The 24,995-nt window shown below is 36.3% G+C and overlaps 1 protein-coding gene and 1 long non-coding RNA gene across 5 annotated transcripts in view; one reads left to right on the top strand and one right to left on the bottom strand.

Moving 5' to 3' along the window:
* The window catches only part of ZFHX4 (zinc finger homeobox 4), a 149,779-nt gene that overhangs the window by 27,178 nt on the left and 97,606 nt on the right, over positions 1-24,995 (bottom strand). The window lies entirely within an intron of this gene.
* On the top strand, positions 20,540-23,571 carry LOC135281154 (uncharacterized). Its single transcript, XR_010347901.1, has 3 exons — positions 20,540-20,601; positions 20,766-20,845; positions 23,381-23,571. It is a non-coding gene; the product is annotated as an uncharacterized LOC135281154 (long non-coding RNA).

Below are 24,995 nucleotides of genomic sequence, written 5' to 3'. Positions count from 1 at the left end.
CAAAAAAAAAAAAAAAAAAAAAGGAAAAAAATCCTGACCGCAGATCAATGTGTTTTGCATTGACATGGAAATACAATAGGTTAGGACTAAGCATGTGTGTCCACTTTCTGGAACAATGCAGGGAGAAAGATGGCCCCTTCTTTTAAAAATAATTGCGCATTAAAAAATTAAAAAAAAAAAAAGTCCATGCGAATGGGAAGCCCACTCATGCTGCGTGAGCGCTGTGGTCCCTGCAGTCCCCCGCCTCCTCGCACGGTCACGGCGGCAGGATGCCCGGCAGGATGCCCGGCAGGATGCCCGGCAGTGCAGCGCGGCTGCTGCGCGCCTCCGATCGCGCCGGGCTCGGCCGCGCTCAGCGCGCACGCACCCGGCTCCGATCCAGCGGCAGCCCCGTGGCCTCACGGAGCCCATGGCAATCCCTTTCCGACTCATCCTTGGGAATGGACGCATTGCTTCTTTTACTAGATTTACTGGCCCAATCCCCCTGGGCTGGAAAATGAAGTGTCAAAGTGCTACTGAGTGTCCTTATCTTGAGGGGACATAAAATTGTAAGGGCTATCGTGGCACACATTAATAAAACATTGTGTGTGTGTCAGGCAAAGAGAAAGAAAATTATGAAGGTACTAAAAGAAAAGCTACAGTATCATCTGGGTCTCATCAGACAATTTTTGCAGGGTGCTCTCCTGTTTTTCTGGTATGTGTTTTAAGTGTGAGAGAAATTCCCAGACATGTTCTCCTATACATCATCGTGGTGTCTGACCTCAGCCTGACCCTGGCAACAGTTTGAGAAATCTGAATGTGAACAAAGACTCTGTGTCAGCAGCAGGGAGAGATTGCGGGATAGACTTTCCCCATCAACTTAATCGCAAACAGCAGTTCTGAGGCCATAACTTTACAGGGCTGCACCAAGCCACAAACACATAACCTTTAGAGGTGAAACTGCCCCTCGCTCCCCACCCCCCCCTTCTGTGATTTTTCTCAGTCTTGTGGTGCTCCCTTTGATGTAGCAAGGCAATTAGCTGTAATGTTCAAGTACTGCAGACCTGTTTTATGGTTTGGAAGGTGAGAGCTGTTTATTACAGGTAGGCTCCTGGGGGCCATAAAGGCTTTGCAAATTTTTAATCATGCAAAAAACTAATCAAAATGTAACTTATACACACCATAAAAATTAATATCATTATTATGCATGGTATAAATTGCCTGCCTTGGCTTTCAATGGCACTCCCTTCTAGAAAATACATTTGGCATTCATTTCAGAAATATGTATGGCATTCATTTCAGAAGTAAATTTCATAGACAGAAATGATAATACAACTTCTCCTATTTTCCTTCAAAATTATGGAAAGGTTGTCTGAGACTTGCACTGTCACGACATATATCAAAGGGACAAGATGGATATAAAACAGCTCTAACTTAAAAGCAGTTAGCAAATTACAAAAAATCCTGAAGACTGTTTGTCAGAACAGATATTGAGGAAATGTAACTATCAAAGACATTACATTCCTATGCCAGAATGCAACAAATATCTTTTTTTAGCAACATTTTTGTTCTTACTACATGTGCCAACCAACAAGAATATCATGCAGAAATAAAAATCGGATGGCCCCTGCTCAATGACACAAAATTATGAATTATTATGTATCAACAAAACACAGTACGATTGTGCTACAGATGCCAGAGTTAAGTTCCAACATTCTGTTTTAAATTTACAAGAGTCCTGCCTATATACGTTTACAAATGTCAGCTTTGAAAATGAATAGAGCACCCGATTCAAATGCACTTTAATGGCTTTAATAACACTTACTATTGCAATATGATATTTTATTCACACCTGTTTTTATTTTTTCCAAATGTTGAAAATTGCTTTTGATGTTGGATGTCTTGAATTTAGCCATTATCAACCTTTTGCCTCACAATTGACTTAGAATTAAACATAAAAATGAGGTTAGCAGCATTCTGCACTAAAACTCTGAAATAAGGAAAAATGAAAAATTCTTGTGGCGAAGGTAACATTAATCAGTTGTTATTGTATATTCCATATTTTATGTCATATGCTTTAGTATGTTAATCTACACACAGGTTCAATTCTATACTGATTTTATGAAGTAAGGCCTTTGTGATTTTCCTCAGTCCAATGAAGTCAAGATGTGTGAAGATTTCAATTGCAAAATCCAGGCCTCAGCCAAAGATGATTAAGAGATACCAGCGAAAAAAATTACATAAATATTCATACATACATTAGAAAAGCCTGACTTATGGAGGTGTGACTAAAGGAAAAGATACATATACCATAAACAAGGGAGGGTATGCAAAAAAGTATAAACTTTTAAAAGTTAAATAATTATTAGAAAAACAAAACCTGGATGAGTAGAAACAATCCTCTCACCTTTAATTTAAATGCATTGTGATAATCATAGGGGCAATCGCCTTTCCCTGTGTTTTATCAGAGAAGTTTCTCTACTCATGAGCAGCACTGGGAGTCTGTTCTCTAGTCTGTTTAAAAAACCATATTATTTTCAGGGGTTGATTTTGGTTTGTTTGTTTGTTTTTTTTTTACATCATTGATATATCAATTAACAGCCAGTAGTTCCTGTTTTGGTCCTGGATTATTTTGTTGTTGTTGTTGTTGTTGGTATCCCTTTTGCCCTCTACAAATTGCAAGTAATTTCCTAAATAAGGATGATCTACTGGTTGTGGGTGAGTAATTGTGGTTATAAGAGAGAAAACAAGATTAAGCAAGTGTTTGTGGCTGAGGGCCGGATGGATGGGGAACAAATAAATCAATCGACTAAAGTAGTAAGCAAATAAATATGAAATGAGAAAGATTTTAAAAAATAATTGTGTTTTTTTACTGAATATGTTGAATAAGTACCTGAATTTAAGGTGCCCATAAGTGCTCAGCACAGGTGTATCCTAGGTTCATCAGTAGAGTGAATGGCTTATTAACCATCCAGATGAGAAGGTAACCACTAGTAAAGGATAATAGTAGGGTTTAGATTGGAGGGATGGGCAGACAACAGATAATGGAAGGAAAGGAGAAACAGTGGAAAATAAAGAAAAATGCAGACTATGCAAAAGAAGAAAAAGTTAAATAAAAGTAGGGCTTGTGGATTGGCTTCTGAGCTATCCTAGTTATACTACTTTGTTGATAAACTCTTCCTGACTCCTGCATTGTCATTTATTCACCCAAATGTTCCAGAAAGTATATGGTCTATATTCTGGCTGGTTTTGCAGAGGATGACTGAGGAATAGGGCACCTCACTCATTCAGGATCTTGACTGCATCCTCTAGTGGTCATATTTAATCTTCAAACAGGATTTCTAATTTCTCCTGTAGGTATTCGGGGTGAAAACGGCACCAACGCATTAATAACTTGTTTCTAATCACTGTGTTATATTCAGAACTAGAGCTCTTTCAAGGCTGAACTTCCCACAAACAAGCCTATAATTAAGTGATGATCATCATATTGACCAGAAAGTGCTAACTGGCAGTTACTATCAAATTGTATCATTTTGTTTTGTGGTGCATCATTTGAATTTTTATGGCAGCCTAATGCTTCTCATTGAAATGTATCACTGTGCTTGGGGAGGCCGACTGCAAAGCTGGCTGGACAGAGTATGCTGTGGTGGCTCCTTCCCAAAGAGTGTCACAAATCACACCCACTTTATCCACTCACTCCACCCAGCAGCCTGCACTCCCCACTTGCCACACTCAGCTTCACCCCTCTGGCTGCTGGAGGGAGGCAGCTCTCATCTACCCGACTTGGTTTTACTTCTTAGCTTCTGAAGGCAGAAAATATTCACCATCACCAGCTAATCTGTCCAGCACTTCATTATTTCCTAATCTAGTTTATTCTATTTTTTATTTTTTTTTTTTAAACTGCAGTCTACTTCCAGCTGCTGGAAAAGGAATATTCTCCCAGAAGCTTGGAGGGGTGGGGTGTCCTTTCCAGTCCGGCTGCTGTGCAAGCTCTCCCTCCCTCCCTCTCGTTCCTGCCTGGGATTGTCTGCTTTCTAGTCTCCCTCCTGTAGTCTCAGAGCAAATCACAAAAAGAAGAATGTTTTACTCTGATAATAGTGCAAATGAAGAAAAGAATTGTTGGTGGACTTATGCTGAGCCATACTGATTTATCAGAAAATAGGAAAATATGTGGTTTGTATTTTTGTAGTTTTATTTCTACATTAATATTTTATCAAATATTTTGCAAGGAGCAAAAGAAGCATATGCTGACAAAACCATTAACAGAGAATGTCAGCTATTCAGAATGAAACTCAGAAATGCTTTCCAGATGTGATTGGAGATGTACAGTTAATCATTTATTATGCAGAAAGGGATACTTTTCTTACTTGGCCATCTCTAGAAAGGCATTGAAGCATGAAACTATATTGAGAATAGTCTAACTTTTCCAACTGATCATTACTTTTCTTTTGGCTGCCATTATGGTTCATAGAAAATGCTGTTTCCCCCATCAGCATAAAGCATGAAGAGCACTACCATTGTCTGATTTGAAGACTAATACATTTCCATCAAGGTTATGTAGAAAAGAAAATTAAACCTCATTGTTAATTCTTATTCAACATGCTGAATATACCCTGCCTAATTTCAGGCATTGCTCTAAGTTTATTCTCTGTGGAGGGAGACATAGATAACTTAAGGGCAATACTCTGACTTTACGTAGGTGAATTGCTAATTCCTTCCTGATTGTACAAAGATTTTAAAATGAAGTTTAGTGTTTGGAATGCAGACTTTTTACCTGGACACTGCTGCTAAATACTGGAAGTTAGGTAGGTGAAACTAAGCCTGACCTAAAACTCAGAAAGTCAAGGAGGGTTTTCTCATAACATTCACCAGGGTCCTGGATGTTCATTTCAAGCCAGTGGGTGAAAAAAAGCAAAATTCTGGATCTTCACAGTATTATTCACTTTACTTTTTCCAATTTGCTGTTCAATTTGTGTGTTCAATGTCCCTTCATATACAAATACTTCTACTGTCCCTAATTTCTTGCATTTTTTTCCTACATAAGCTGAGTTTTCAATATATCATATAAGTAGTGAGATTGAGTCTCCCATTCACAGTTTCCAGAAAAATAATTTCTGAGTTTATTTACAGAGAAATCACAATGTTAATTAAGAACTCATTTAAAATGTCATTTAAATGATGTATTTTATTAGTAACTCAGTTTGGGGATTTGTCTCTGAAATACACTGTAAAATCCTTTTTATTTACCTTGCAGACTATCGTTCTGAATTATTCACCTCTTTTTGGCTCGCTAACAGTATGTCTCTGAAATTATCTGTAAAGAAATCTGTTAGTGCATATATTTCTTCTTTGCCTTTTGAGAATACTAGAGTAAAAGAATTTATTCTCTTTGCCATCTCCTGATCATTTTGGAATGACTATTCTCTGGTGCTCTAGCAGACCTAATGACTCCTGCAGGCTTTCTATTTCTGAGATACTTTAACAATTCCTGTTTAGCTTTTCTAGGTACCTCCACATATTTTGTCCTTACAGCCAATCTCTGTGTTCAGTTTTATTAATATCACTTTGGCTTTATTTCCACTTTTAAGGATATTTTCCTGACCTGAATAAATTCTTGTACAATGTCTTGTAAGGTAGCTAACTACAGCCCTTCCATCTAACTATTCCTCTTTCTTGATGCTACGTGTCACAGACAGAAGTAGGTAATATATATATACTGAAAAACATTTTACTGAACAAAAACACTTTCTGAATTTTTAACAAATAGTCTCTACAGAATTATTTGTTGGAGGATTGAGGTGAGGGGGGTGTTGTATATTTTGTTTTCTACAATTACCTGGCAAGTAGTTTATAGCACATACATAGCAATCCAGGGATTATTTTTTTTTTACAAATCTACTTGCTGCAAATATTACCTTAAGTTCAGCTTCTTTAACATAATGTGTACATGAAGTAGTCCTTGTTTTTTGTTGTTTGTTTGTTTGTTTGTTTTGGTTTTATTTTTCAGAAAGACAACACGGGTGCTATTTTAGTTTTTCCTCCAACCCAGATCACAATGTTGGAGTTATTTGTAAGAATCTTCACCAAGACATCCACTGCAAATTACTCCAAAAATCTTCTGTAAAAACTGGATTTCCTGGCTCAGCTGGAGCTGTACTATTAAAAATATAGTATACTAACACATGGTCAAACTCCTCTGACAGGAGGAAAAGATAAAAGTCTGCTCATCAAAATCAGTGAAGTAGCAAAGTAGTAAAAAAGTAGTAAAGTAGTAAAAGCCAGCAGTACATTCCTGCTTTCTTGATGTCTCTTAGCCCCTTTTGTTTCTGTCTTTCCTTGCTTTCTCAAGACCCGTTCTAGAAAATTCAGACAACAAACTTTTTTCTAATAACATGACTATTATGAAGTTTCATGGAATGTTCCAGTATTACAGCATTTTAGCATGCATAGCCATAATACCACAAATCTCTATCCCCTTTCCATAGTAGCAGGATACTCTCAATTTCAGTACTTCAGTGCTTCAATACCTCAACCTGATCTTTTCTTGCTGCATTTTGAGGTCAGGAATTACACTATGCTATTGATTAATATGAGTCCGCTGCCAAGTTTGTTGGAGACACTTTGATGGCATACTCTGAAGATGAGCAGTATCACTTGGTTCTCAGCACAATGATGCGTGACTCACAAATACCGAAATAGAGGAGATGGCAGACACAGATTTTCTGAATTCAAAAATGCCGATTAAAGTGAGGGGTTCTCCCAGGGCCAAGTCAAGCATTTCAGGTCATCCAGTCTTGTTGTAAAGCTACCTGTATCACAGCAACAGAAGGGCATGATTTGGCTTGGTTTGTATCCATTTTGCTTTTTACTGAACCAGTGGAACATAATGGATAATGTCTTCCATCTTTCATTTCCTCTTTCCTTCAGTTAAGTTTTTCAGTTCTCACTGTCCTGTGTACTGCACTACTCTTACCTTTCCTAAATGTTCATCTAATTTGAATGCTCTTTCTTCCACACACAGCAGAGGCCCCACACCCTCTAAATCAATTTTCACTGTCAGCAATATAATTCTACCTTCCTGGAAGCAGAGGACATCCCTTGCCTATAGACTCCTCGCTCACCCTAACGAGCACAAATCTTCAGTGCCAATCAAGCTAAAGTCCTGAAATGCCTTGTGAGGTGGCTCTGTTGATATCGCTGAAAATATCTCAAAAGAAAGCTTCTGAACAAGACCTGAACTTAACATTTGTTTTTAATGTCTTTAGAAAAGTAGATAGGAGGACCTATTTGCAAGTGTAATCCAGACTTCCCACCATACATATGCCTTTTATTTGCTTATAGCTTCAAAAAATTTTAAGTGCTTGAACTGAAATCAGCAGTGCTGAATCCCTGCTGCAGGTTGGATAACATGTCTTTTTTTTTTTTAATTTATTTTTTAATTTCAGCCAAACTGATTAATCTACTTCTAAGAATATGATTAGGACAAATTTATTCATTTTGGAAATCTTTAATGTGCCAGTGATTTTAATCTGGAACCCAAAATCTGGCAGACAGGATGATGTCTGGCATGTGGAATGTTGGATTAAACTGCCTAAATTCAGCCAAGCAATATGGCTTTTAAAAATTCTACTTACCCATGCTCAGAAAAGCTCCCTGCACTGAAGAGCTGAAATTCTGCTAGGAATCTGTAATCACTGAAGACACTCACACCCCCCACAGTGCTGAGAGCTCACCAAAGTGCACAGGCAGTCACATCCCACTGAGCTTCCACAATCCCCTTCACCCAGTTCCTGTGTGTACTAACCCATGCACATTCCCTCCTCAAAGAGGGACTACTACTTAAATAGGTCTTCTAAAATACAAATTCTCCTGGCAGCTTCCCTGCACAACTAGACTTCAACCACATTGTCCTTACTATGGTAAACTCAATCTTTCAATTATTATTTTTTAAATTATTATTATTATTATTTTGGGCTGTGTATCATTGTACTGGGAGCTAGCAGCTATAGGAGAGCCAGAGCAGCATGTTCCCCTTGTGCTCATTGGTTGGCGGGAGCAAAATTGGTACAGAAGGGAGATATTTGGGTCAGAGAAAGAACTGGAGAAAAGTAAGCAGAATGTGGTCTGAGGAAAAGAACATAAAAGACCAGGAGATGGGGAAGGGAGGAGAAACTGAGGTGAAAATTAGGGTAAAATGAAAATTGGAAAGAAGGCAGGAGGGTAGGACTATAATCAGCCACACACCAAACTACAGCACCAAACTGGACTGCAAGAAATAGACCTGGCTGGGACCAAAAGTAAAAAAAATGCACAGAGAAAATAATAGGTGAAGACAATGATTACTAGACAGTGTGATTAGAAGCTTAATTTAAAAAATATGGTGTCCCCCACAGCCCAATATTAAATCCAAGATTTTTTGTTCTTATAAATCATCTTCTTGCTTATTGCACTACCTTTCACCAGTGTTTATCCACAGAGAAGACAAAAACATTCTGCTACTCTCAGCTGGCTTGCTAGCTTTAGTAAGGGAGTCTGTGTAGCAAATTCAATCCCACTGATGTTTCATGTGACTTTTAGTAGAGTACTACATGGTCAATTATTTTTTCCCTGTTTAAGTCTTAATACCTATGGGGTTCTGGATGCAAATCCTACTCTTCCCCTTATGTTTTTAGACCTATTAATATCACAGAAGTAAAATACTTTAGTATATTAAAAAATATGCTTCCCTTCTGACACAATATTTAGTATCTTGATCAAGCTTTACCTTATGCAAAAACTCTTGTCTTCTTCACTGCACAAAACTATTGATACTTTTTTAGTGAAAAGCTATTCAGGACTTTGTTCCTTACTGTTCAACATGAAGCCACATGTTCTACTTACAACATCTCTTCAACTTATTCTGAAAGTCAAATTATTCTTTTCATTATTGACTTCTTATTGCTGCACAAACATTAATGAATTTATCTTCATTATCTCTTAAGAGATGAGTAGGCAATTCTGCAATTTCAGAAAGGGAAGTTATACAGAAATTGAGGTTAAAAAAAATCTAACTTGGAGAACCCAGTTCGATACAGATGGGACCCAATTTTTTCAAAGTACATAGCACTATATAGCACTTAATATGCTCAAAGCACAGCACTGATTGCTTTCATTTGCAGCTCTGTGTGTTCAGCACTTATTTAACACTGTCGTAGAGCCTCCAATCAAGCACTTAGAAAATGAAGGCCACACAGTTAGTGAACTCCTATGAAAAAGCTGGGTAAGGTGACCTGCTTAGGAAGAAAAAAAAAAAAAAGAGAGAGAAAAGAGAACTGTCCAGCAGAAATAGATAGGGAGGGAAGCAAGTTTTTCATGACATTATTTCTCCTCCCACTCTATGCACAAGGATTGTCCTGCACTAAATAGCCTGAAGTTTACAGGGATGGTGTAATAACGTAACATTTTACTGACTTACTTTACTATTTTACTTACTACTTTACTAATCCAACTTAGCTAATTTAGTAGTATTTAGGAATAGGACATAGGAATTTAGGAATAGCATGGTGACTGTAGTTAGCAAATATCACAGTGAGGCAGATATCTGTTCTAATACTGATGAAATGTAATAATTTTGAGTTGGCAAAAAGTGTTTTCAGACACGATAATCAACTCATACATGTAATTACAAAAATACTGTAGCTTCTCTTATGATGGAAAGAGACAAGGAAAGATGTGACACAATTACAACTGGGAAGATGTGCTACATTTGTGAAAATTATTGTTTTCTTTTTGAAACAAGATGTTTTGATCACCTCAGCATAAATTAGTTCCACAGTTATCGCTAAGATGAAAAGTAGAAAAAAACCCCATTTTAAAGTATTGGCATGGATATCCTTTGGTTGAGTAAAGGTATTCATAGAAGTTGAAATCTTCAGAGGTCATACTACAGAAAAATGGGCTTAAGTGAACACACAACATTTGATTTCCAGAAGTGCTCAGTGTTAATCTTAGTACCCATGGGCTGAAAGCTGAGCAGTTTTGAGAATCTCCACAGTCTCAGAGGAATTAGCAAAACGCCACACATTAGGCTCAGAGGATTTTTACCAATGCAAAATAGATGGTCAACACCTGGCCTTTAAGCAGATTTTATAGTCCTCATAAAACATATCCTCCATACACACCAACCTACAAATATATTGAGAAAGTTCCACTCATTTCACATCATGTGCTCACAAAGCCATGTGTGCTGGGCTTTGAGGTCTGGGGATTATAATAGCCACTCGTTTATAGCAGTATTTCACTTGAAAAGTGGAACATGATGTGAAGCAAGCAGCACATAACTTCCAAAACCAGGAAAAAAAACCCAATCCTATGAAGTTTCTATTATAAGAGCAAGATTAATTTAGGCACCTTCATAAAAAAATAAAATAAATTCTGCTGCTTACTGTATACTTAATCCATGCATCTTTAAAGACTTTATTTTTAGTCTCCTACAGCATCTGAGCATAGAATGTTGAGATCTTTTTTAGATATGGGTAAAAGAGTTTGATTTTGGGTTTTACATCTTCTATTAATCTTTTTTAACAAAAAAATCCATGAAAATTAAACAAGTGGCTTTTAGGCACAGTCCTATATTTATGTTGCTGACAGAGTCAGATTTGATGATCTGGGGACATTTTTGAGCCACACACATGAAAGAATGTTTGCATCTGACAAGCATTTCAGATAACTGTGTGAAAATGCAAAGTGAAGAAACTACTGGAGATGCCACAATTTTCTGTCTAAACACCTCTTTTTTGAGATACACTCCCTTTAGTATCCCAAAGAAGCTTGGGCACATATTCTTTTTCTCTCCAATATGTACAACATATTCATTTACCATGCATGGGTCTTTTTAAAATGGATTGTGTGGTGAAAAAGTTCAATTCACTGTAGAAACTGCATTCAAGATTTTGCTTGCCTGTTTTATTTACAACAGTCTCTGTCCCAAAAGCACAGGTAGGGGAAGGAAGAGGGGCTTTCTCCTCACAACTTGCTGTGGAGATGAAATGGGGCATCATCAATTTCATATGAACACTATTTGTGCAGGAATTTGTCGTTATTCTATCATTTACATTTATCCAGATGCCTTGTGAAAGCTTCCACATCTGGTGAGCATGGCACACTTGACATAGTCAAGACCAGCACAGATAAACATACTTGTTACACTCTCAAATGAGGAGGAAACAGGAAGAGACTCCATCCAAGGCTTTTTGGAGTTGGTATCTATTTTGAACTGCATGTGACAATGAGGTGACATTCTTCACTCATTCCCCCCTGTGCAGCATGCAATTTGTCAGACTAACAAAAGCCATGTTTCAGCTGATGGCTAAGAGGAATCACATGCATGTTTTTGTATCTTCAGAGAATGTCAGCCTGGAAGGATGCTAACCTCAAATGGATTGCACGACTTGTGCCCATTTCAAAATCTGTGCATACAAGTACTGCAGGCTGCTTTTGGAGACCATCTCACAAAGTTATTACAAAGCTGAACATCATCAAAAAGAAAAAATATTTTACTCAAATATTCATATATATTTGAAAATATATATATATATTTAAAAGAAGATTATATATATTTGAAAGAAGAATCAATTGACAAGATGACTTCAACAGAAACTGAGAATACAAGGAATCAAAAGAGCACAACTTTAAATTTGCTCCTAACTAGGGTAGCTAGATACTTCAACCAAAACAAGTAAACAAATCTAAGCTGAACACTTACATTTCACAGGGTGTACATTCATTTACATGTGTCACAGCATTAAGTAAACCTATTGTGCATCTCTCAGATAAGGAAATTCAGGCATCAGTGTAACAAAAATAATTTTCACCTTTATTTAATTAAGACAATTAAAGTCACTTTTAAAAATAGAAAGAAAATACTATTTAATCAGGATTTTATGAGCTATGACAAGCCCATACATCCTACATTTCCAAATAATATAGTAACAGGATTGGTCAGAAGGTCCATCTGGGGACACAGCTCTTTCTGAAAAATCAGGTACCATACCCTTAAGAGAAACAAGCTGAAAACAGACTCTGATTCAACTGGATCTTTTTCCTCACAAGTTAGTCATTGAAAATCATATAAGAAATACCACTTGAGACTATCATAAATTCAGCATAACTAAGTTTGAACTCAACCCTTAGTTTCTAATAAGAAAAAAAAATCAAAGGCAAAACCAAAATTGCTAAATATTTCAAAGACAACATGCAGGTTCAGCAGCTTTCAATGAATTTCTTCCAGAAGCCATTGCTGATCGAACTTTAGAGTAGACACATTTCATGTGTGTTCCTTAGCTCTAAATAGAAAAGTTTTCAGTCTTACTGCTGTCATTCATTCCCTCATAGCCAAAAAATGGACTGCTACTGGAAGCCAAGACCTACTAGCACCTACTTAGTCACCAAAGGCAAGTAGAGTGCTTCTGTGGGCTAAGTTATAGCTGTACATTACTTCTGGCAACAGGGAAGAAATGTCTTGTTTCAGGAGTGTATGAAGAGTGGTCAGCTTTTGAAACTTTTATGGAAAGTCTCACCTATCTCAGGTGCTATACTCTCAACCTCAGCTTAAGAGTTAGGCAAGAGCATGAGCTTTCACTTCATAACAAAGTTCAATAAAATAATGTCATAGTTCTGGGGAAGGAAAGAAGAAGAAACAATTTTAAAAACACCACCACCATTATATAATGCCTAAGCAAATCGACAGCCTAAAACTCAACCCCAAATATGTTACAATCAACTCACAATTATCCAGAGTACAGGGGTGGGGTTACTTAAATAAAGCAAAACCATATGTAAACTACACTGAAAGAGCACATTTAGTACATTTACTTTTGAAGTAATTCTCTTACTTCCACTTGTAAACAGCAACCTACGGAATTAAGAAATGGTGTTAAATTGCAGTGAGCATAGCAGACCTGATAGAGCAACACTTATTTTGTGTCATGTATTTTGCAACTATGGGCTACAGCCAGTGGTGTGGCAGCAGATGAGCTCTGGTTGAGCCACCATCCAGGTAATAGATTCACTGATAGTTCAAATCTGACTTCTTTATAAATATCAGGAATTTTAATGCACTCTTATGACTGTTGAATTATGGAATTGAAAATACTACAAACCTTCAAAAAATAAAAGTTACCCTCCAAAAACCTTCCCCCAATTAAATTCCCTTGGCTGTAACTTAGAATAACTGTAAGCCCTGTAAAAACCCTTTTACTGAATGTCTCCACCTATGTTTTTCCCCTCCAGCTACAAGCATATGAAAGAAAAAGTTTAGAAATGAAGAAGTTGTGAAATTTGATAATTGGGTTAATGATAATAATAAAAATAAACCTTTGAACAATTGAGGACAAAAACATCTTTTATTGGGAAGATGTTTTCTTCCTCAGATGAATTATAGATCAACTCTGTGGAAAACACTGTTTGATAATTATTCTAGGGCTCCTATGATTAAGAAAACAGTACACAGCCTGTTCCATTTTAAAGAGTCCCCACCCTTGCTTAGGCAGAAATGCAGGTGCAATAATTTTATGGTACATAAAATGAAAACAGTTGGCCTACCAAGTAACAGCAAATCTGCATATACAGCTTCATAGATGTACAGGATTATTTAAACCCTGCTGTTTCATTTGAATTGTGTTGATTTTTTTTATCATTTCTTCATCTAACCTAATTTTCCTAAACTCCTTACTTAATATTCCTCCTACTGTTTTTTTATTTCTCACTGAAACAGCACAATAGCAACAGAAATGTTAATTTCATATAAATAAGTCTAGAACTGGTGCTATATCTTCCAAGAAGTGTGAACTTTCCACTATCTCTTTCGATTACAGTGCTTCACGAATTTTCTTTGTTAGGGGAGAATCTAATATGACAAATAATCAGTCATGAAGAATGAAGCAGAACTCTGCTAGTGACTGCTGAGCCCAAATGATGCATTGTACAAGGAAGAAGACAATACAGTAATTCTTTGTAACAGAAGACATCAAAATAACAATACAAATTCTAAACTATTATAATGAACTCTGGGACTAAAGACAGATTTTAGGCTTTGATAAAGTTGTTTTCAGCAGCACACAGATGCCTAAAAGATGGTTTAAATGGCTGGGAGGAAAGCTCTGAAATGAAAAGGATGCCCAGTGGCACAGAGCCAGCGTAGTTGGTTCATTCAAAGTGGACATTACCAATTCCTATGTGTAGAATAAGATATTCCAAAATCACACCAGTTTCAAACACTTTTTGGGAGTGTCTAGAATTTACCTCAGTTAACTCCCTAATTTTTAAAATCAGAGTCACGCTTGGACATTGGTGCAATTCTGGAGACAAGTACATTTCTCAACACTCATGGCAAAAGAATATTAAAGTTTCAACATTCTTCAAGAGCTGGAAATAGAGTTTGCTATCTACATTTTGAAAATGAGAAAGCACATCAGACTTTCTTCCCGAATGGAGCTATTAAATCTATTACAGAGGAAGCAAAGTGAAGTTTATAAGAATCTTGCCCTCTGAGAATTTCAATGGGTAAAAGCTGTGGAAATTTCACTTTATTGCCACTGTTCCGCCTACCACATGGGAGCACTTGTAATATTGATTAAATTGGACATGGACAGCAGAAAAGTATGTAACATTTAACACAGCCTACAAATGCAAGTAAACAAAACCAGAAATTCCATTTGTTATTGTAGAGTCTAGAAAAACATGATGGGATGTACCTTCAATGCCACAGGAAAATGCACAGGTAGTGCCTGTGTTTGTGTCAGCTTTTGGAGAAGCTGCCATACCTAACACTTAGTTTCCAGAAACACTAACTTATACCCAAAGCCAGATCACTGTCTTGGAAGCCAACTGGGAACTTGGACCCTGTCTCCTGGCCTGGGCCAGACATCAATAATTCTATCATTCCACCCATATTTATAGTTTTATGCTTCAACGTTTAGACCTCACGAAGTTTCATGTGTATTACCTCCCAAACTGAAAATGGTTGAAAGCCAGGTGGATTTCATTCCTTTTACAGATTGTTTGGCTCCCAGAGGCAATGAGGATTTTTTTGCCCTTGGAGTGCTTTAGTCAGATATCTTGTTCTAGAATATGTGGAGTAAAATTTATGTTGCAGGAAGATGCCATCTTTCATAGTTCACTATTTGCATAAAAAAAGCTATGACCAAATTTCTGGGGAAAGCTTTCCCTTTCTCCTTGCTGAGCAAAGGCTTGAATTTTTTTGCCCATTCTCAAGTGTCTTTCCAATCACATGAAGGGGATCCCATTTAAATTTTTTTTAATAAAAGTGACTATATTAAGGATGCTCATACTTTCCACAATGTCCATTAAATGATATACTGCTGTTTTGATCGAACCATATTAACTCATTTTCAGAGATCTTCTTTTCAAAGGCTTTATTCAAAGACTTTTCTAATTCTAGCTTGCCTTAAAATTAATCAATGTGGTGATACTCTCTCTCTGCCACAGCTTATCATTATGTAAGAAACCTAATATTTTCCAAAAAAAGGGTAATGGCTCTTAGTCGATTAATGGTCTTTAGATTATTTTCTATATCACAATTGCTACGCCACTTCTGCAAATGTGCCTAGATTAGCACCACCCACCCTTGGATTCACTCTCTCTTATGAAGTGCTTGACACTTGCACTGCTTTCTCAAGTCTTTTCCTTTAGACCAGTGAATTAGGAGGTGGACCTCTCTCCAATAATTTTGTATGTCTTGCAAATTACAAGCTTAAACAAAATAATTTTACACATTCTAAACAAAACTAAAATCCCATACTGCCCACATTGCATTGTTTTTCAGATATCAGGTGTTCATTGATATAACAATATAATATTATTGATTATAATAATATAATATTAATGATTATGATATAATCATTGCTGAGATTTCTGATAGGAGAAGTAGGTTGGAACTTCAGATCTGTCATGACAGTATTTGAGCTCTATTATCTTTTTTTGTTTTTTAATTAAAACACTCTTAACAGTATAGGGTTGTCAGCAAACATAGCTGGCAGACTTAAGAGATTCTGTGAAAATCAGTTGGAAATCATTATTGGAAACAAAATAATGAAAACAGCACAATATGTATATACCCTAATGATTGATAATATGATAGAAAAACACTATTTGATCATCATTACTTGTACCTATAACACATTTATTTCACTAGAATCTTTAGGAAATCTAAACACACAGCTTCAATCATTGTCACTTAACCAGCTCAATGAAATAAGGGAAGAGGGAGCAACAGATGAACATTTTAGGTTTTGAAGTTTCGGGATAAAATTATTTGATTTACAGCTACACTTAATATAGCTGAGTAACACAAACACTAATATCCTGTTTCTTACCCTGGATAGCAAATCTTGTACTTCTTAAATCTAGCTCATCTTGAACGAATGCCACTTTATAAAAAGAAAAGGAAAGCTTATCAAATATTATTCAGAATCTCTGAAAACAGTAAATACCAGCCTTTTATTACAGCTCTGGAACAAAGTCAAAATTCTGCTAAGCTCCTAGTGCAGAGCACAACTAACTGGAATTCTGGATGTTTCATAAGTGAGTTTCATCAAAGGTATCACACGCTGAGATTCCAGGCCCATGTGTCATACCCTGAAACATCTGCCACAGAACATAACATTCTTAATAAATGAGATAAATAAAAGTGTGCACTTAATTAAGTAATCCTGAAAATATATCTGTTCATCCACACAGACGAAAACCTGTTTATGAGTTTGCTTGGTAGGAAAGGAAATTTCTAAGGGATATTTTTCAGTTCTGTTGAAATACACCTGAAGTATTTCTATGAAAAGTCAACACATGAGTTCAGCAGTGTGGAAATATATATACACCACAAAGATTTTGATAAAAAGAAGTTGTGCAATCCTTCGTATCTCCTTATACACAGCAATAAAAAAGAAAAGGCATTCCATTTTGTCATATTTAATAACACCTTGAAAAAAAGCCACATATACTTTACAGTTATGTAATATATTTCCATGTTTTAGTGGAAGGCAAGGTAACTACTTAGAAAATGCAGGTTTGCATTTTTATGCTAAATTAATGCTAATTATATTGCCACTTATACCACATTCACATCCCACTCTTGCAAATTGCTACAAACAATTAAGAGCAAAAATCCATTCAAGTTAACAAAATGACAAGCTTTCTGCTACTTCAGAGTATTTTTAGGCATGGTATGTTCTTAGCCTGAGTTGGTTTTCAGCTGTTCCTGTAATTCACAACTCCTCAAAATAACTCCATAACTCTCTCTGACTTTTTTTCTTTTTCTTTTTTTTTTTTTTTTTTTTTTTTTTTACACTGTTTAATCAGGATGGGGATCTGAACTGTGAGTTTATCCAAACCAATCTCTTTTTAGTGCTTGGGGTTTCTGCTGTGCCAAACCACTTCTGGTGTTTCAAGCAAGGCAATGACAGCATACCTTCTTGTTATTATTTATGCATGGAAGGCCAAACCAAATGCTTGGGTGGGTCGCTGAAGACATGAAGTATGTAGTTTTTTCCATCCACAGGACCCCATTTACATTTAAATGAACTTGCTCCTTGTGAAAGATTGGCTCCAGCAGAGAATACCACATGACCACAGACATTGAAATTAAATCACAATCACAAGGATAGAAGCCACCAACATACTGCTAAAATCAACCTACAACACATATCTGCATAGCCTTAAATATGTCAGTAATAAAAAGAAAATGTTCCATTTAATTTTATAAGATGCATCCCACTATATTTTTTTTAATCCATGTGCATAATAAAACACTGCTGCTGAAAGCAAGAGTCAAAAAAGTAAAACACAAAGCTACCTCTGCCATGGCTGGATTTCTCACAAGCAATAGGAAAATTGTCATGTGCAGCTCCAGGCTTTAAATGGATGATTTCTCCTGGCTGATGCTGGAGTGGCACTGACTTGACAAATGTGGGAAAGTCCTCAGCTGTGAGATGGGGGCTTAGGTTGTGGGCTCTTGGTCAATTGAAAGGTTGCATTAAATGTAAATTATAGGACTGTTACTTAGATATATACCCTTCTCAACCAGGTGAAAGGCAAACAGTGCCCTGCACTAATTCACAGATGAACTGGTGATAGGCTTGCTGAATAAGGGAAGCAGGCAGGCAGCAGGCAATTATAATTCTCATCTTTGAAGGAAGGAAGGAAAGGTATTTTTATATAAAACCATATTAAATTTCATTTTTTAAGTGCCTCTACGTATTTCTCTTTTCAATTTATATGGAAAAGTATTAGGCAAAAATCTACAGCAGAACTGGCAGTAAATATCACAGAAACAATTGCTCTTTTATTAAATATTTATTGAAAAAAATTCCTGTGCTTTCTCATTTTTCTTCTTCTGCTTCCAATATTTATTTACAGCTGATTATTAACATCTGCCAGTGTAACAGTTTCATCTGTACAGAAGCCGAAGGGTAAAAAAGTCACAGACCCCCTCTAACATGACCTGTAGTTAGACACAAAACAGTTTTCCCAGTCACCGCTTGGCTTCCTGTCTGTGACCTCTGAAAAGCATTGGAGGCCAGGGTTAATGGCCTTTCCAATCTCTGTGATAAGAATTCATTTTGTTCTATTACCAGCAGTTATCTCAGGAGCCTGCTGCATCACTTCAGCAGGGTTCAATCAATGAGAGGACCTAATGAAGTAACCAGCTGTAGCTCTATTTCCCTGGTCAACTCTATCAGACAAATAAGATCTATCAGTCACATCTTAAGGCCAGTCCTAGAAACAGCATCCTCACATGCTGAACCCATATGCATATGAAGCAATGATACCTGGTTCTTTCTTTTTAATCTTCCTTTTTAATATGGCTTTTCTAACAGAAAATGTAGCGAAATGCGTTTGAAATGTTGCATTAAGAGGACAATAATGCTGGATTAAGAAATAGTGGATTTTCAGAACAGCAGGAAGCATTTGTATTAATAGCAAAACCAGAGTGAATTATACTGCATGTCCGATTTTTTCCCCCTCAAGCAACCCCTATTCTCCTTAGACAGTACTCTTAAAAAAATTGTTTATTATTTTCTGCCTTAAATTACTATGTGTCATAAAGTTTTAATTACAGGACTTAATTTTTAGTTTGTCACTTAGGAAACACTATTATGGTAATACTCTTCAGTTAGATGTCAGTCAAAATAATTGCCAGTCAAATTTATTTTATATTTAAGTCAGATCACTGAAAATAAAAATGTTAATTTTGACAAATTGTATATATATGTAATTTTGTGATTTGTTATAATTACCTTTTTGCTCTCATACTTCAAAAAGGGCTTAATTACTTAGAAATATAAACCCTCTCTAAAAGGCACTGGATTTGAAAATTGAAAAATAAGGAAAATAATAATAAAGGCCAACTTCAGGACTTCAGAGCTGTATACATCAAAGTACGACTTTGAATTAATGAGAAGGTACAGGAGAAAAATTCAATTCATATTGCTTGTCCCAAAGTGTCCAGTCTGACTTCATCACTAGGTGTGACAAACTAAATTGTACCAGGCCACTACAGGCAAATTACTGAAAGGGTTGTGGGAAGGCATCTTAGAAGAGTGTCATATTTGCTGAAATGTTGAAAGCCACATGTAGCTCAGTTTATTTTATTAGGTTAATCTCAGTGAATCTCATGAAATGAAATTTGTATCCTTTTAACTCAACTGTGTGCTTTGTCAAATTGAGATTAAATAGTCTTGCTATGTGCTGCTGAGGAGAGAGACCATATCTATGAAATAAAGCTAAGTCTTTACTATTCAACATATGCGTACTATGCATACACAAAGTGTACAGAAATGTCTATATAATTAAAAGCCAGGTATCATTTTGCATATAGCAATACATCTGACGGATTCTGACACAAAAATTCCAGAGAACATGTGCTTCATATAAGTGCTTATCGCTCTTTTCCCTATGTGCAAAACAAGGACATTCTTCTTTTGCAGTCTGCCTGCACTAGTAAAACAATATGAATATTGCTTGTAGAATCAAAGGAAATCCAAGAACTCTTCCTTTTTAATTTTAAACTACCTTATTGAAAAAGAAGAGGAAGAATGCATTTTAGTCATGCAGTTTGGTATTTAAGGAAATCACATTTCTGCCATAGATACCTGGGTACATTTGAAAAGGATTCAAATATCTATGCTACATATGTAAACAGATAAGATTATGCCTAGCAGGCATTTTGGGAACATCTGTCAATTTTTTATGGAACGCACTGATTGTGGGCTATTGATTGCCTTTAAACAAAGTTGTTTCAAAAAAAAAATCAGCTAACAATTCGTGTAGAAAGGACTGATCAATATTTAAATGACTCTCTTTATTGATTTAAAATTAACTTTCAATTAAGAGATCCATAGGACTCTTAACTGCGACACTTATCCATTCAAGAGAAAATAAAGGTACATTTATCGATACACTTAAACAGCAGTGGCTGGTTTCCTATTGATTCAGTCATTTGCGCTGGGATTCGTTAGCGTCATCTGACTTTAACTCGCTTCCTAGGTCTTCACAGTGTGCCATGCTGAAAGGTGCAGGAATGTACAAACGATACAGGAGAGCCAACGGAATTAGATGGATGCAGAGGTAAGTCAGGCTTATGCTTTTTATGTCTCCTAACGAAGGAAGCGTCCATTTAAATACAGCCTAGCTTTTGGGTTTGGTCGGGCACAAATTCCTGTCAGCCGACCTGCTTTGCACTGTTTGAGGGCAGAAACATAAAAATTAATGAATTTTTTTTGTATTGATAGGTAACAGTTCTATTGGCTCGTATCAACTCTGACAAGATCACCTATTTGTGTGTATTGATTAACACATAATCCATAGGAAGGTAAGCTCATTGTTTGCAGAATGATTTTAAGTGGCAGTATCGTGATGTCCTGCATATGTTTCTCTCTCTCTCTCTCTCCCCATATATATATATGATATTTAAGACCAATATAATTTAATATTGTTACATGGAATCAGCCATCATATGGACTTTGAAAGACTTACTGAGACATTTGAAAGTAAACATTGTGTGTATCTCTGTTTTAAAGAAAAACTCAAATATATTTGCACTAAACAAAAATATACTACAATAGCATAGCTATAACTATAAACATGTGCAAAAGCATCAGTACATTTAGGAACACAAATTAAAACCAGGACTGTAATTACATACTTCATTATTTATATGTATTCTGGGTATTTTAGTATACTATGGAAGCTGGACATGTAATCTCTATAGTTAATAATAGACCAAATTCATCCCAGGTGTAATTTCATTGAAGTCAACAGACCTGGAACTGCACCTGGAATGAATTTGGCACAACGCTATGAATGCCTCCTGACTCTCGCCAGCCTAGATTTACATATAAGATATAATACAAAAATGAAATAAAAATAGAAGATGTCCAGGAGGCATAGCATGTTTACAAAGCAGAGTAGTAATAACCTTGCCTGATGTATATGTGGCAGCGCTTTGCATAGCCAGACAGAATCATTGGGAATGGGGGAGGGTTAGCTCTGACGGTGGCTCAGGTTTGCCTGTATCCCTTCATGTCATTGCCTATTTCTTTCTCTTTTTCTCTCTCTTTCTGTTTTTGAAGCCTCATAGCCCAGAACCGTCCAGTGAAATGAAGCAGCCCCAAACTGACTCATTTATTACCTATTTATTTGCTGTGATGAAATCTCCAGCAGCAAAAAAAATGGTGCAGTATAGTAATGTTTAAACATTAAGACCTATTCTGATCAACTGAAATTATTCCTTAAACTGAGAACCACAAACAGAATGTATATAACTTGCATAAATGATCACCAACATTCTGATTTTTTAAAAATTATTTTTCTAAGAAACAAGATCAAATTCTTTGAAGCCTGGGTGTGTTTTACATTATGTCCAGCTGCTGTTTCCATGATTTCTTCTTTTCTCTGTCCACTAAAGGTTAAGTTATACTTACCAAAGGCTCATTTGCAGAGTTATGATATGAATCAGTGATATCTTTAGGATCATAATAAAACAGAAAACTGGGTATGGACTTTTGCTGCTGGGTGAGAGTCAAGATCAGAAAGACCAGTGTATTTGCAAAGCAAATACCCCCTCCTAATATTCCTAAATCACATAATGTTAGTGTAACATAATTTGGAATATATTATGACGGTTACAATTACTAAAAAGTGCATGATTCCATTATTTCCAACTGGAAATTAGATGATTATACTAATTAAGTGATAGCAGGTGGCACAATGACTGCTACAATCTTCTCTGATGTGCAGAGAGAGATGCATGGTTCACTGTCTAAAACACTCAGGAATAGTAACAATTGGCTTAAGCAGTTTTCTGTCCCAAGATGCAGAATAAGGATTCACTTTAACACTTCCTTATCACATCAAAGAGGTGAAGGGACATCTTTATGGATTGGCTTAGGAAAAAAAAATGCTACCAGTTCAGCTTCTACCCTTGCATCTAACATTTCTTTCAGTATGAAATGAATTCCAAGAGAATAATGTAATTCTAAAATGTCAGCAACCTTCCTTTAAATTGCAACTGGCCTAAATTCATCATTACTGCTTTTAAGTTCCTCAATTCAGAATTGCTATAGATGTGCTATTGAGTCTCATAAGTCAAGCAAAGTGGAAATGCTGTAGTAAAATAAATATTTCTCTGTCAATAAAAGCACTAAATACTTTTAAGAATATATGTGGTCATTAAATACATTTGAGTTTTAACTCAAATTTACCAAGCAGTATTTGCACATTATTTTTACAGCAGGATTTGAAGATTATCCCCAACTTCACTGAGTTAGACAAGTAATCCTCCAGTCTCATGAGCTATTTCAGAGCTTGTTTTTCTTGTCCTCTCTGCTCTATGTTCAGACTGAAGTACGGCTAAGTCATCATCGACAATTAGTTTTTCAGACAAGTCATCGTTAGGTTTAAAACTATGAGATATGTTTAAGAAGCTACTCTCTTTTATTTGGACTTCCATGTGCTTGTGGAGAGTGACCTCAGTTTAAGGATGGCAGGGAGAGCACATCTGATGAAGAAAAACCACGCTGTGTACGAATGCAACCACCATATGCCTAAGAGGCAAAAGAAGTGATTCTTAAAAATGATGAAAAATAAATGTTATCTAATTTCTGAAAACATCTTATCTAGTTTTATCTGTCTCTGTAGCATTCATTTTAGTTTAGTTACTGTGTTTCTTACTACAGATCAAAAGCATGGCTGATAAGACTTAAGTTAGATATATTTGTAACATGCCGTGGTATTTTGCAGCATAACTAGTTCATTCAAGCAATTACTGCCTTCTCCCTCTATATCCTGCAAAGCCTTACCTGTGCCACAATTTCAAGCAACATTTTTGCTATCTGACTTTCCACAGGTGACTACAAGAGAAAGCTGGATCAGACAGTAGAAGGCAAACAACTACTGTTTTCCCCAGGATGTTGTGCATTCCGTTGTGGTGACATTCTCTTTGCAGTGATGACACGTGCAAATTAAAGCTACCCTTCTCCTCTTCTTCTGCTAAAACTCACGGAGTTGTATGTGCTATGATAACCACAAGTACTGTGCAGAATGTGTCTGCAGCAAGGAAAAAAAGGAAGGTTCTCCAACTTGGAAGTTTAAATGAACCTTTTTCTTTAGAATGAAATGGGAAAGCTTGTGAAAATCACTAATCTCCACTTTCTAATGTTTTAATAGAACTTAATGGAAGGAAACTAAACTTCTGAATACAAAAAAATGCCTTATCTCCTCCATGAATACCAAACTGCTCAGTATTTAGAATACTAACATACAGATGTTGTTCAGTGAATTGATACTACAGTTGCATCTTTTCCAGGACAAAATTTGAGCAAATTTTCTGCAATGAGCGTGACAAACCTCCCTCTCTGTGGCTAAAATAAGAAACTTTACTGCTACACCCCTGGATAGTCTATTACCTGTGCAAATGGGAATAATGGTAGACAGTTACTCAGAGACAACTATTGGAGAAATTTGAACTTGTTGTTCAACTAAAGAAAATAACATTATCATACCCTAGGCATGAGGCCAGGTCTCTTACCATCATATGCCACTGATTAGTTCAGCCTTAGCTGAACAAAAATCCTTAATCTTCTCTTTTTAATATTGAAGAGGTAAACCCACTTTCACCTGCATGTGGATTCTCCTTTTTATCAAAGCTCAGGAGATTCCAGCAACAAAATCAATGTATGCATGTTCAGAGCAGTTTTCAGGGTTTTGTAAGACAAATCTTTCAAATGGGAGCTAGTTTAATGCTATTGAGCTGAATTTCGATCTGACAGAGTGAGTGAACAACACAGAAACAGTTCACTTACCACTGCTCACACTACAGGAGGTGGGAATCAGGTACAGCTCTACAAATACAGCTGTGCAATTTCTCAGTAAACTCTTACCCTACCTAATCCAATGTTAAATGCAACCATACAGGGTTTAAACAAACAAAGACTTAAGAAAGAAGTGCAATTTATTTCTCTACAGTAATGCGTGACAATTATGGTTTTCTCATACAAACTTGTGAAAATTAAGACTAGCACGGCTAAATTTAACAGAGTTGTGCTACTGCTAAGCTGATTTTAACTGGAGCATTTTCAGATTCTGTGTCCTGACAGAAAACTGTATCTGAACTATGATCTACAAATATCCTGTTCAGCATTTCGCTCTGTTTTAAAACTTCTAACAATTTGCATTCTGGATTTTTTCCCGAAGAAAAAAGAGCATTTAAAAAACACTCAATTTTATTGCCACACGTTTTAGATTAATATGAACTGTAGTACAGCTTTGCAAAGACATATTCTTTTGTTCCTATGCTCTGATTTTTTGAATGCCAATACTTCAATCAGCTTAGAATCAGAGACAATTCATTCCTCTTCTGAGAAAATGGTATTATAGCCACATGTCTATATCACCATTACATCATGACAGTCTCCCTGATCATATATCTGATTAGAAAAGCAATCACTAGTCATTTCTGGAGC

Source organism: Passer domesticus, chromosome 1, assembly GCF_036417665.1.
Source record: "Passer domesticus isolate bPasDom1 chromosome 1, bPasDom1.hap1, whole genome shotgun sequence".
In the NCBI taxonomy this organism is placed as follows: domain Eukaryota; kingdom Metazoa; phylum Chordata; class Aves; order Passeriformes; family Passeridae; genus Passer; species Passer domesticus.
The sequence above is the reverse complement of the archived record's forward strand: the minus strand, read 5'-3'. Positions and strand labels throughout refer to the sequence as shown.